The sequence below is a fragment of the Anser brachyrhynchus genome (assembly GCF_964034855.1).
Source record: "Anser brachyrhynchus genome assembly, chromosome: 5".
NCBI lineage: Eukaryota > Metazoa > Chordata > Aves > Anseriformes > Anatidae > Anser > Anser brachyrhynchus.
This window is the reverse complement of record NC_137699.1, coordinates 62,262,228-62,274,565: the sequence shown is the minus strand read 5'-3', so window position 1 is coordinate 62,274,565 and position 12,338 is coordinate 62,262,228. Positions and strand designations below refer to the sequence as shown.

General features: G+C 47.3%; 1 protein-coding gene across 9 annotated transcripts in view; it reads left to right on the top strand.

The window, feature by feature from the left end:
- Positions 1–12,338, top strand: part of FBXO34 (F-box protein 34) — a 37,585-nt gene that overhangs the window by 8,298 nt on the left and 16,949 nt on the right. For 3 of the 9 annotated variants that reach the window (XM_080593803.1, XM_080593802.1, XM_080593810.1), the window contains exon 2: positions 4,922–5,000. The exons of 2 other annotated variants lie outside the window; for them this stretch is intronic. The gene's annotated coding sequence lies outside the window, so the exon portion shown is untranslated. Of the gene's footprint in view, positions 1–816; positions 978–1,365; positions 2,197–4,343; positions 4,530–4,921; positions 5,001–7,771; positions 7,874–12,338 lie in introns of those variants that run through there. 4 more of the 9 variants (XM_080593806.1, XM_080593805.1, XM_080593807.1 and 1 more) reach the window with 4 other exon arrangements.

Below are 12,338 nucleotides of genomic sequence, written 5' to 3'. Positions count from 1 at the left end.
GAATGGGAGCCCGGAGTGGTTCGAGCGGTGAGACACGCTCCCTCGCTGATGATGCACGAGATGTCCCTGGCAGGAGACTCAACCAGTTCTCCTAATGACGGGTTTGCTGTGCCCGAACAGCTTACGCCATTGTTCAAGCAGTGTCCGGTGATACATCAGCTGTAGGCTTCAGGGTGAGTTGTAAGATAAATAGGACTAGTTTACATACCTCTGTAACTCTGCTGAATTTTGCATGCTGTTCTTACCCTAAAAGTTTGTTTCCCCTACCTTTTTCTCTTTCGAATCAGTATGTGGCCGTAGAGGAAAGGTTTGGGTATTCGTGTCGTGGAGTTAACTTAAATACAGCTTCATCCCCAGGCTGAATGAATCTGAAGAAGTGAAGGCACCGAACAGTGTCCTGTTGGGATGGTGCTTTCGTCTTCGGGGAACGTATTTCTAAGAAATTTGGAAGAACTTGTTATAAAAAAAAACGTCTAGGAGCTTAATCTGGCTGCGAAATCGTTGCATCTGTAGAGGAGCCAGACAGAGAAAGTTCACAGATGTTGCTGCTTATGCTAATATTGGTTATAAGTTTGGTTTTCTAATTATCATTATTTTAATTTTTAGGGGCGGGGGAATTCCCCATCTCTTGAGCCTTTCCTTGTGTTACTGAGGTCTGAGCACACCAGAAAGGAGTTGCTTTGTAAAAAAAAAAAACAATAGGGTAGAAGTTGGTGGTCACAGATAGGAGAACTTTGCTGGGGAGTCAAAGCCAGCTGGGGGAGGTCAGATATTTAATTAGGCCAGCTGGTATCACCGGGGTGGGGGGGAGGAGGGATGAGCTTTAGAGCATGAATAAACTTTATCAGAATTGCGGAGTGGAAGCAGAGGGTTACTGGGAGTTGCAGTTTGGCTTTGGGATGTCTGGGGCCTCTGACGTTTCCCATACATAAGCTTCAGCTGTGGAAGGAACCACCTGCAAAGGGCAGCTCTGTAAGGTAAGACACGGTGCAAATCGTTTGGGTAAAACGAGCCAGCACTTTCGGGCTGGGCTCAGTAAAGCTTCAGCAGGTTTAGCTCACCCAGGAGGGTTGGTGAGGACGCTCCAGGTTAAAGGCCGGTAGGAACAGCAGTCCTTTTTCCTTTTACCGGTGCCTTTACTGGAGCAGCAGGCACGTTAACCTTAATAAGTGTGTGGGTGCTTGAGAACACATCCCGGGAAGCAGTGCTTACTTCTGGGGAGATGCTGAGTGTGCCTTCCTTGGTCTGCTGGGGCCAAGCCTGGCTTGTGACAGCTCTCCTTTGTAGGTATTTTAAGTGGCGAGGGTAGCAGAGCTGGAGGGAGATGCGATAACGTCTGCTTGCTTGCTTGCTTGCTTTCTAGGGGGAGGGAGGAGGAGGAGATGGACCTAATTGCATACCTTCCAACTGCAGTTACCTCATTACCGAATTACCATCGGAGCAGCCCTGCAGTCTGCTCTGATAGCAGATAAGTGGTGTGGCTCGCAGCACTCTAATCTAAACAAAACTTAAGTGCTCTTTCCTTTTTCCCTGGAGTGAAACTGTAATTTCATTACGCGAATGTTAGCCAGGGCAAAGTTTTTTTTTGCAGCTGTCGCGATGCTTCTCTGGGCTTTGCGCGTTTCAGAGGCGTCCCTGCAGTGTTTTGTAGCACAAATACCCTAAAACGCTCCTCTCCTTTACCTGCCAGCTTCAACGGAGCGTTCTCCCAGAGCTGTGCCAGGTGAAGGTGTTTAGCACTGATGCTGGATGTCCCAAAGGGCTTAGATAGAGAGCATTTGGTTTATATTTGCTTTCCAGAGAGATGCCTGTTAATTAGTTTCTCCCTCTGCATTAGGTCCTGAATATCCTAGGTCCTGAAGCAACAGTCTGCTGCTCCAGGGCCGGAGCCTGAGTGGGCAGCTTGTGCCTGCATCGCCTTGGGCCAGCTCCGGGAGCAGGAGTGCCCTGAGACGCAACCCAAGTGATGCAAAAAAATTACCGGGCAAAGCTTCAGAGGGGGGCTTCTTGTCTTTGAAACAGGATAAAAGTGTGTGTGTGCGCATCAGCTTGAGTCCTGATAAAACACCTTGCCGGAACTGACGTTTCTGGGAGACGGTGATTTTGGAGAAGTTGCTTAAGGCCACGGGAGCACCGCAGACGAGCGCCTGGGTTTTGCACGGCACAGGAGTGGGCAGTGCTTAAACTCTTGTCTGGGTAACGTTTTATTTTTGGGCTGCCGCGGAGCTGTTAAATCTGATCTGTTCCTGAAGAGACAGCTGACTGTGTGCAGCCTGAGCCGGGCGCAGTTCTTGGTCTCTGATTTTTGACTCGACTGTCGCTGCCCCAAAAGGGGGTCTGTGCTTGCACGCCATGCCTGGACTCGAGGCGGAGCGCTCTTGGCTGCTCCTTGCTGTAAGCATGGGAACTCAGGGCAGGGTGATGGGAGGATGCTAACGTGCTAGGACGGATACCGGATGATGTTTGAAATGTCTCGGGAAAGGGAAATGTAATGTGCTTTTTTACATTGATAGTTTTTGTAAGTTTGGGCTGCGTTGTGCTGGTTGTAGCTCGGCTGCTGGGCTGATCTTGTAGAACAGCTCCGCACGGATCCGGGTGCAGCTCCAAGCTCAGGAATAGCAGGAGGTGAAGCGGTGGGGGGTTTCAAAGGATTACAGTCCGAGGCCCCTCAGTCAAGCCTTGCGTTTATGGAGTGGCTTTCAGGGAGAAAGACCCCCACGTGCTTTGCGAACTGGCGTGTACGCAGCGGGCTGGAGGGGATCCGTGCTTTGCTAAGAGCAATACGGGTCTCTCAGTGAGACAAACAGCATCACCTTTTTTAAGGAGGCATTTGTTTGTTTCTGTGGGGGTGGAAAAAAAGAACGTATTCCTTTGGAAATCTGTAGCTGATCACTTGTCTGCATTCACTTCGAGCCACTGGTCTTGCGGGGACACGAGTCTGGCAGGTTGCATTGGCTAAGCGAAAATGAGTTTCAGGCCTGGGGTGCTCTCTGGGAGCAGCCCGTTGGGGACGTTAGCCCAAGTTGTTCTTGGCTGTGGTTTCTTCAGGAGAAGGTTGTGGGCCACGCGAACCTTGTGTGAGAGCACGAGTGTCTGGCTGCCTTCTCGGAGGTGTCTATGGCCTTTCCTTTGTAGGGAACAGAAGCTTGAGGATGGACTGCAATGACATTTCCTCATGTTGGCCACGCTGCCCTGAGGGTAACGCAGGTAGAAAGTTGCCTTCCCCGTGCTCCGCTTCTCAAATTTTGTTCACGCTTCCAGTGGCAGCTGTCGAAGCTTGGATCTCTGCCCCTTATTTCCCTCTTTGTGGTTGAAAGGCGCTCTCAGCCTTTCCTTCCTCTCTCGTGTCCGCCTTCGGGGTGCGATTGCCCCTCCGCTGGGCAGCAGTGTAGGGTGGCTCCCACCGGCGTGCAGCTGATCTTTGTGCAGGGGGAAGGGAGAAGCTGGCCGACTTTAATCTGAATTTACTAGGTAGTTAATAAGAAGGACCTCTGCCCCGAGAAGCTCACGGAGCCGATGTTATGTTGCAGGAGCTCCATGGAGATGAAGCCTGCTGGCTTTATTTTCCTCCGAAATCCGCTTGGCTTCAGGTTGCCTCAGGAAACTCCTGCGGCCCTACAGCCTTGGAGCCGGGGCGCAAGGGCTGAGGCTGGGGTAAGCCTGGCTGCTTTGGTGGCCGAGAGATGGCACTGGCACGCGGAGCTTTCCGTTCGCAGGTCCTCGCGCCGACAGCAGCGTGCCTCTTGTCTGCTTTTTTTCCCCCTTTATAATTCGCAATTCCTTTGTTTTTTAAAAGCAAAGGAGGGATTTACGCGCTGCTTTTTCCGCAGTTGTGGTCCGCAGCAGCAATCGGCTGTCGTGGTGCTCGGCTCCGGAGCTGCCCGCGGTGGCTGGTTGCATAAGTCGGTATTGCTCAAACTAGCAGGGACCGAGTGAAGGTGTTTGCACCAGCCCTTCGGAAACTGCTCTAGCTCGGCTCTGAATCAAGCTCGGCTCTGAATCAAGCTCGGGCTCGCGCTCCGACAGGTTGTGGAATTTATTTATACAATATCACCAGGGTGTGTGGCATGGCGGAGACAAATAAACAATGGTTCCCGGCCCCGAGGCTCGTGTTTGGTGTTAGATAACACGGCATGGGGTAATTATAACCAGGGAGCTGGGCGGAGGGGTTAGGAGCGAGGCTTACGTCCGCGCCGAGAACACGCAGCAGCGTTCCCTGCGGTGCCTGCAGCTCGCTAATGGCCCTGTTAAGAAATCGTGGGTGCGTCTGGGGTTATAGGAAGGATGGAGGTCAGCTTTGCAGGAGGAAGTGTTGGGTGAGTTACCGAAGACCTGCGGATAAATAAGAGAAAGCGGAAGGAGGCGAACTGAAACCGGTCGGGTGCACGGGGAGTGGCCGCGTTTACACGCAGCCCGAGCACGCAGGAGCGAGCGGGGTGCGGGGCCTTGGGGATTGGGTGTCGGGGAAGGCTCTGGAAACCAGCACCCAGCCCCCTACACGAGGGTGCTCGATGCGAAAGGAGGAACAGGTAAAGGCAGGGGACTGGCGTGGCTGCTGCCTGCTCCTCCTTGCTATCCCTGCAGCCTGGGTCGCACGACGCCAAAGCAGCATTTTCCCAGCCTGGCGGTGGGACCTGTCCTTGCGGCAGGGCGGCCGCCTTCGACAGTCATCACTGGGCTCTTTTGGGGTGTACTGGCTCAGTCGACACCGAAGATTCCCTTGAATTGGAGGTGTTCTGGGTGTCAGCAGTGTACTGATTGTTCCCGGGTGCCCTTTGCGTGGGGTAAAGGAGCGGTGTTCCTTGGCTGGCGTTTGTTATGCATCAGGCTGGTGGATCGTTTTGGTTTCAAGGGCTGGTTAGTCGTTGTAACACCATTAACTTGTAACTAATTTCCTTTTTCCTTCCCTTTTGCTCTTCAGAAATGCCTTTCTCGTGAGTGTGCAAGGAACCTACACCACTGTAATGTCTAACACTACATGGAATAACAACTCTGTGAAGGTACCACCCTTTTTTAACTAATACACGACTTTGTTATAGGTTGGGTTAATGATGAACCGGTCTTTGCTTCGCAGCCAAAGCTCAAAACTGAGGAAGCGTGTCTTATGTAACGCCTTCTTTTCCAGAAGGGTGACAGCGCTGTGACACCGTGCTCTCGTTTCCAGAAAGACCATGCGCAACCTAGCACTTGATCAGGGTGCCAAGGGGGCCACCCCTGTTTCTCTGGCTGATCTCTCCGGGCAGCTCTGGTGTTGCCTTAGGAGCAGATGGCAGCTTCTATTCTGAGAGCTGAACTTTCCTCATACTTCGTGGCCATCCTTGGAAACACATTGCCCTTCTTTACTGATGCATCAGGGCTTGCCTCTTCGTCATGACGTTAATGACAGCCTGGGTCATCTTTCTCGACAAGAGGCTTCTAGGCCTATTTATGAATATTAAGATAAAGTGCAGGTAGACGTTAATGTTCAGGTCGTGATGTCGTAGCTGTTTGTGCCGCATTAACCAGCTCCCAGGCGTTGGCTTGATCTGCTGCCTGATCCCGCAGTGATGCCATAATACTGAATTTTGGACTGCCCTGTACATTTCCATGGCAACAGACTGATGTCACAGACTCAAGGACATGACTTCAGTGTACGATCGTGCAGAGGCACGATCAGATTTGTGAAGGAGAAAGCTGACTAATGCACATCTCAAAAGCAAACAAGGGGAACGCAGGTTACGGCTGACCAAGCGAGGTGTTTCACTATGAAAATTCCCCTCTCAGGCAGAGGAGGATCTGATCGTGTCTTTAAGACAGGAACATTCGTCGTGGTGAGCTTCTGTTTACAGTGGATAAGCAGACATCTTGCAGGTATCCTGTATCTTTTAAGCAGGTGGTGTTCTGGGGCTGGGGAACTTGCTCGTTGGTTTCAGACCTTTGAAAGGGCGACTTGTTCTGTTTTTATTTTGAAGAACTTCTCAGTAGCAGAGCCTCTTGTTAGCATACCGAGACCACTTCTTCTTGCTTAATGTTGTTCAAATAGTTTAATTGGTTTTCCAAAGCTTTTATTTTATCCATAACATTGGAAGGTGAAAGGGGAACTCTGCATCTGCATTATGGTCACATTTTCCTATATCCTATTAGCAGATTCCAAGATTGTTTAATGTGATCTCCACCCATTTCATTTGGCTGCAACCTTTGCTCCCATGAAAACAAGGCTGATTGTTCTGAATTGCTGTGTGTATGTGCTTTGGCACGGCATGAAGGTACCTATAATAACACAACCATTGTCTGGAAAAAAAAAAAAAGGCAGTTTGCAGCAATAACTACAAATAAAAGGGTGCAGTACTGGGGCAAGGACGGAGAATGGTAGCTTTCCCACCCGTTCCGTACAGCAGCTTCTCAACGTGGTCACCCCTCTGCATGGCAGTGCTGCGGGCTTCACTGCAGGATGGGAATACTGGGAATAAGGGACTGAAATACTTGCACGTCGTTCCAAGTTTCTCTTTCCTGGACACGGTTCCATTGCTCATATCTACGGACGGGGAGACTGAATGACTTTTGCACAATGCGGTATTTTATTTGCATGCTGTGAGCAGTTTAACAAGTGTATGTGCTAAATGAAGCATTCCCACTTTCAGCTAGCAGCTGACGCACCCTTAAAAAAATAAAAAGGGGGGGGGGAAAGCTGCCTTTGGGTCGAACAGTAGGGTTTTGAGGGGTGACATTGTGCTGTGTGTTGGAGCGGATGGGTGGTTGTGCCAAGCCTGAATGCTAACTCGAAACGCTGTGGGATTCAGCAAACGACCAGCTAAAACTCCTTCGGGCTGAAGTAATTTTCACTCATCTCTGCGCTTTCTGGAACAGAGGCTGTTACAGGGCAAGATTTGGAAGTAACCTAATTGTTTTGAATATTCGGTGTCACGGGAATGGAGGATATTTAACAGAACCTGGCATTTCTTACAGCAGTTTGGTTGCCTCCCAGGACAGGAAGCTGAAGAGTGTTTAAAAAAAAAAAAAAGAGGCAGGGAAGGAATTTAGCAACCATCTCTCTAAATCAGGATGCTTGGATTTGGTGCCTGGCCTTGAGCTGAAAGGGCTGGAAGCTCTGCAAGATTTAGTGGTTCACGCTGCTCGGCAGCGAACAACAAGATAATGGTGATGGACTATCAAGAAGGCAGCCTGGCTAAAAAGAGAGGCTTTGTGATACGGTAAAAGGGGAAGGAAGTCTGGAGAACTTAGAAAAGTAACAGATGTTTGTGGAGGTGGGGGAGAACTGCGCTATCCACGGAGCTTGCTCTTGCAGTGGAGCCAGCAGAACGAACTCGATACCAAACAAAAGTAGGCACACCCAGTATTGAGCACAGCGATCCTGGAAAGCTGCAGTGGTGCTTTGCTGTCCGACAGATGTTGTGTGGTGACATCTAACAGAGGCAGAAGTGAATAACACGAGCACCTGGGAGTTTGCGCAAGGGGACGTCTTAAAGTTTTGGAGGTGTTTGATACCTCTTGTCAACACAACACCGACAACAGTCCTAATGGGTGTATGAAACGAGACTCCAAGCAGGAAGCCAAGAGGGATGTCAGTCCCTGAGAGGGAAACAATGACAGAAGATGCATTAAAAAAGAGGGAGAGGTCCCTTGTAGGGTGTGTTTATGGACGGCGATGACTGGAAGCGTGATAAAACAGCTTGCTAATCCTGTGTATCAAAGTACGAGTGGCAATGGTTTTTTCAGGTTGTTGAAACTTGCATGTGAAAATTTTTTTATTTTTTTTTGCTCTTACTAATAGGTTAATCCACTGTAATTGGCTGTGAAATAAACCCAGGGGGATTTTCCTGTCTCTATGTGATGCACAGGCTCTTTGCCGTCTACTTGGCAACTGTGCCTCCAGGTAATTAAAATCTGGTTTTTAAATCCACTGCTCTGTGAACTGTTATTTTTTGCATCTTGCTGCTTCTCCGAGAGCAGTTGGTCACTCTCCTGGCTAATCTGTAAAAACCGAGATAATGGAGTATCAGGAAATGAAAACTGCAGACAAATCTTTGTACTTTGAAAAACAACCCAAGTGCTACGAGACTAGGTGAGCGTGTGAGGCACACGCCTTACTGCTGTGCTCCTAAGGATAATTTATATTTCCCAGTCCTGTATGGAAAATGTGAAGTTCGCTTTGGTTTTCTAAGCTCTCGTGTCACTTGCTCCTCTAAAATCAATAATCAAACTTCCATGGCTGCCTTCTCTGAGGAAGCACTTGTAATTACCCTGAAATTACAGGAGTTGTTCAGCACAGGGATCCTCTGGTTTCAGCACATAGTTTCATTACTCTGTAGTGTTTTGAGAGGCTGAAGGGTGGGATGCAGCTACAATGAGTTTCCAGATTCCTAACAGTGTGAGGGACTGTTTTTAATACTGATGATAAAAACAGTTATTCCCAGTTGGAGGTTAGTCAGTGGTACAATTATCAGAGCTATGAAATAGTGCAGGGATGGCTCAGAATGGAAAAAAACTAAGGCTTGTAACTTATTTTCTTGAGGGAGCTGTTTGAAACTATTTCCTGCAAGCTCACAGAAAATTAGTACGAGATGTTAAATGAAGAGAGATCAAGCTGATACAGCTTGATTATTACTTCAGTAATTCAGTTTTCAGGCTAGCAAGCTTCAGCTGGCTTTCAGGGAAGGGATTTGGTAGCAATTTGTTGACGAAAGCCAGCGCGATGAGTAGGAACTCTGGAGCTGGCATGTTTAATTTGTAAGGTTATGTTCTTCTGTTGTACGATGTGCTCACACCGGCTGCTCCGTTGGGAAGCCTAAAAATGTGCTGAGTATTTTCACAGCAAAGTAACAAACCCCAGCTCAAAATCTGGTTCACTTAAACCACCCTTTTTAAAAAACAGTTTGGGGTACTCTATTTTCTGCTTGGTTTCCTGTTGATTTGTTTCCTTATTTTCGTTCCTATTTCTAGTGTTTTATCCAAGAGGTGGAAACCCTGTGAAGACTATATTGTTTGTACTGGGGAGGGAGTACTGAGCTATAGAGTAATGCATATTTTCCCCATTTGCCTTGTTTATAAGGATGTTTTTGCACCAAAAAGTCTTAAAGTTGTGTGAAACAGAAACAGACATGATGTTTTCAGATGAGCCTGTAGGAAGTTCATACTTCAAAACCCAAAAAGAATTGCATCAAGAATTTTTGGTGTCCTGCTGTAGGTACGTGTTTCTGAATTTTGAAGATAAGGATGAAAAGTGAAAGATATGCAGCGCCCGTTCTCACAGTTAACAGAGTACTTGAACATGCGGAAGTTTAGTTGCTAAATTTTTGGCTGTCTTTTTTCTCTGAAAACTGAATTATGGCAGAATTTGTGCTATGCTTGGAATTTCTGAAAATTTAATGGTGTTAGTTGCTAGGCATAGCAAGTACAAGTCTTTGAAAAAATGCAAAACTATTTTTTGCATCAAGTAACTCTGAGTTATTAATGGCAGAAGTCTTCAAAATGTAGCCAAAAAAAGATCTAAAGATCCACAGAATTGGTAGGTTTCAAAATTAGCTTAGATTTTTCAACGGCCTTTTGAAACAGTCATACAGAAAATACTGTTTTACATGCTGGTCTCTACTGTCATTTACCTGCCAAAAAAACAAGCTTATCTGTAACTGAGTTAATTCAGCAGAAGACGTTCTGTGTATGTTCTTTCTTAAAGAATTTGTATAAAAACAAGCAGATACTTTGGCTGGGGAAAGATTTTTAGCACATGCTGTTGCCTGCCTTCTGTCTTCATCTCCAGCGCTTCAGCCTGAATGTGTCGCAGGTTGCACGCCGGTGCTTTGGAGTTTTAGATAGCCTTTCTGGTCTCTTCGGCCAGGTTCAGTGTTTTGCCGGCTGCAGAGCATTTTAGAGGTGAGGCACATCCTTGGCATCCAGACGGCGTTCCCTGGATCCTTCACTGCGTTTGTGTGGCCTCGGCTCCGCTCTCTGATGCTCTGCTCTCTCCCTGTGTGCCCTCCTGGGCAGGCTCTGCTCTGAGCAGTGCCGTGATCTGCATTGCTGTCTTATTCCTTCTATTTGTGGTTTGGATTACACCGTTATTTTGCCGGCTCTGACACCCCGCTGTCCCCTTTCAGTGCCACGCGCGTGCGTGACTTCATGTTGCAGGCCTGGGGCTGTTGGAGAGACACTAGCACAACGCACGGTGCTAGGTGAAAAATCGGCTGCTGGATTGAAATGAGGGGGGCCTGATCCTGCCTGCAGTGAGCCAACATCTCTGGCACCACAACATTAATCCTCTAATGAAGAGGGAAGATTGGCAATATCCAACATGGCGCAGCCCCGGCCTCCTCCTGCAGAGGCCTACCCCCAGCCTGCTCCTACAGAGGCCACCCCTGATGTCTCCAACCACTAAAACCCCGCCACCAGCACCGAGACAAGTAGTTAAGGAAATGATGATAATAGTGTGGAGTTGCTTTCTCTACAGACTGGTGGTTTCTCAGGTTGCTGGTCACTGGGGACAGGAGTTTTGAGGCGGTTCGAGTTCCTCGGTGAAGCACAGAGTGAAGGCCATTTGGGGAGCAGTGGGGGGGATTAACTGGTAAATAAAGGGCTAAACCTCTGCGTCCAAAATGCAGTCTGTCTTCCCTTTCAGAGCTGCTGCTTGGATGTGGACGTATGAATCATTTTAGAGTTGGATGTGGTATTCCAGGTTGCAGCTCAAATTAGATAGCTGGGAAATATGTAAGACCAGGCTTCTTTGGTAGAGTCGGTGATGGGTTTTGGTGCAAATTTTCTGAGTTTTACTGTATACGTTTTGTAGCATATGGCTGACTATACATCTGAACCAAATTTATACATCAGAACAGCATTTTCTTTTAATTAATTCATCCATAGACCACATCAGAGCCTGATGCTAATGAGTAATATTTATGTTTTTTTTTTTTTTGTCTGAGATTGTAGCCTGTTCTTTGTGGGCTTTTTTTTTATTAAGTAAGGTACCAGTGGAAAGGACAGTGAATCCAACACTTGTTGGGAGGGTATGGGTGGTGGTCTGCTTTTTGTGGATGGATTGTTTTAAAATGCTTCTAATAAATCTGTTCCGTTACAAGTTTTCTGTCCTTAACAGAAAATGTCCTGAGCTATAAAATGTTACGAGCAATATAGTTTGAGCTTCCTATTGTGTGTAATCTGTCCTGAAGTTGGGTATACTTAACTTAACAGTTTTCCTAAATTCATAAATCACAAAGATATTGTAAACGGCTCGCATAGAAATTTCAGAGTTCAGCATCTTTACGTCGTCCTGGCAAGATGAAAGATAGTTTTCTACGAAAAAAAATGAAGTTTGGGCATCAGCAGTCTCCCAGTTTAAGCAGAAATTTGAAAGGATTTTAAGATTTCATGACAAATCGTGAGACACATTGGTGTAAAAACTGTGGAAGATGCTACTATGTGGGAACAGGGTGGATGCACGAGTATATTACAGAGAATTGGGCATTTTGAAGTACAGAAATAGCACAGTTAGTTATAAAACACTTTTGTGAAAGTACCACTATCTTTAGTGTAGTGTTTCAGGTGCTGTAGCAAGGCTTCCAGTTGCTGAATATGGTTTTGGAGACCCCTAGGAAAAATCTGGATGCTTTTGAGATGCGTAGTGAATATCGTAACTTCTCAGTTCTGCAGTGGGCTGGCTGAATGAATCCACCTTTTGTCCTTTTTTTATGACTGGGATTTGTTGGGAAAGAGTCTGCAGCGGCATAGGACAGAGAAATCCACAACGTAGCTGTTTGGTTAAAGGGAAAGATTCTGCAGAAATAAACAGAAATGAGGTACAGCTTACGCTGCTGGACCTGTGCTCGGTGTATGGGACATTCTGCACGCGAAAGCAGAACTGACATCCCAAAGGCTGGTCCAAACAAGTTGGGGCTGTATTCAGCAAATTAAACATCAAAGCTGATAAATTTGGTGTTAAATACCAGCTGACCTGCTGTGGGGTTTTCCTTATTAACAAAGTGCTAAAGAAGGAACTGGATTTGTGTGTGTAGTGGCTATCTAAAGGTGAGCTGTGGGTTTTGTCTTTTACTTTAGAAGCCGTTTCATATCCCAGCAAAAGATGTGCAGAAACTATTACTACTATTCATCGTATGCCATGGTGCAGGGGGACTTCTTACCTTATGGTGTCAAGTATGAGATTTTTAGTTTCCTGCTGATGTTTGCCAGTATATACCAGTAAAACAGCCAGTCCTGCACTGGAGTACGGAGATTCAGAGGTGAGTTTGTAGTCAGAGGAGTATTGCACACCGGTTTTATTCTCACTGGGTTGTAAATGCTGTTGTTAAAGGAGACTTTAATTCCAAGAGTGGGTTGTGTTGTTGTGCTGG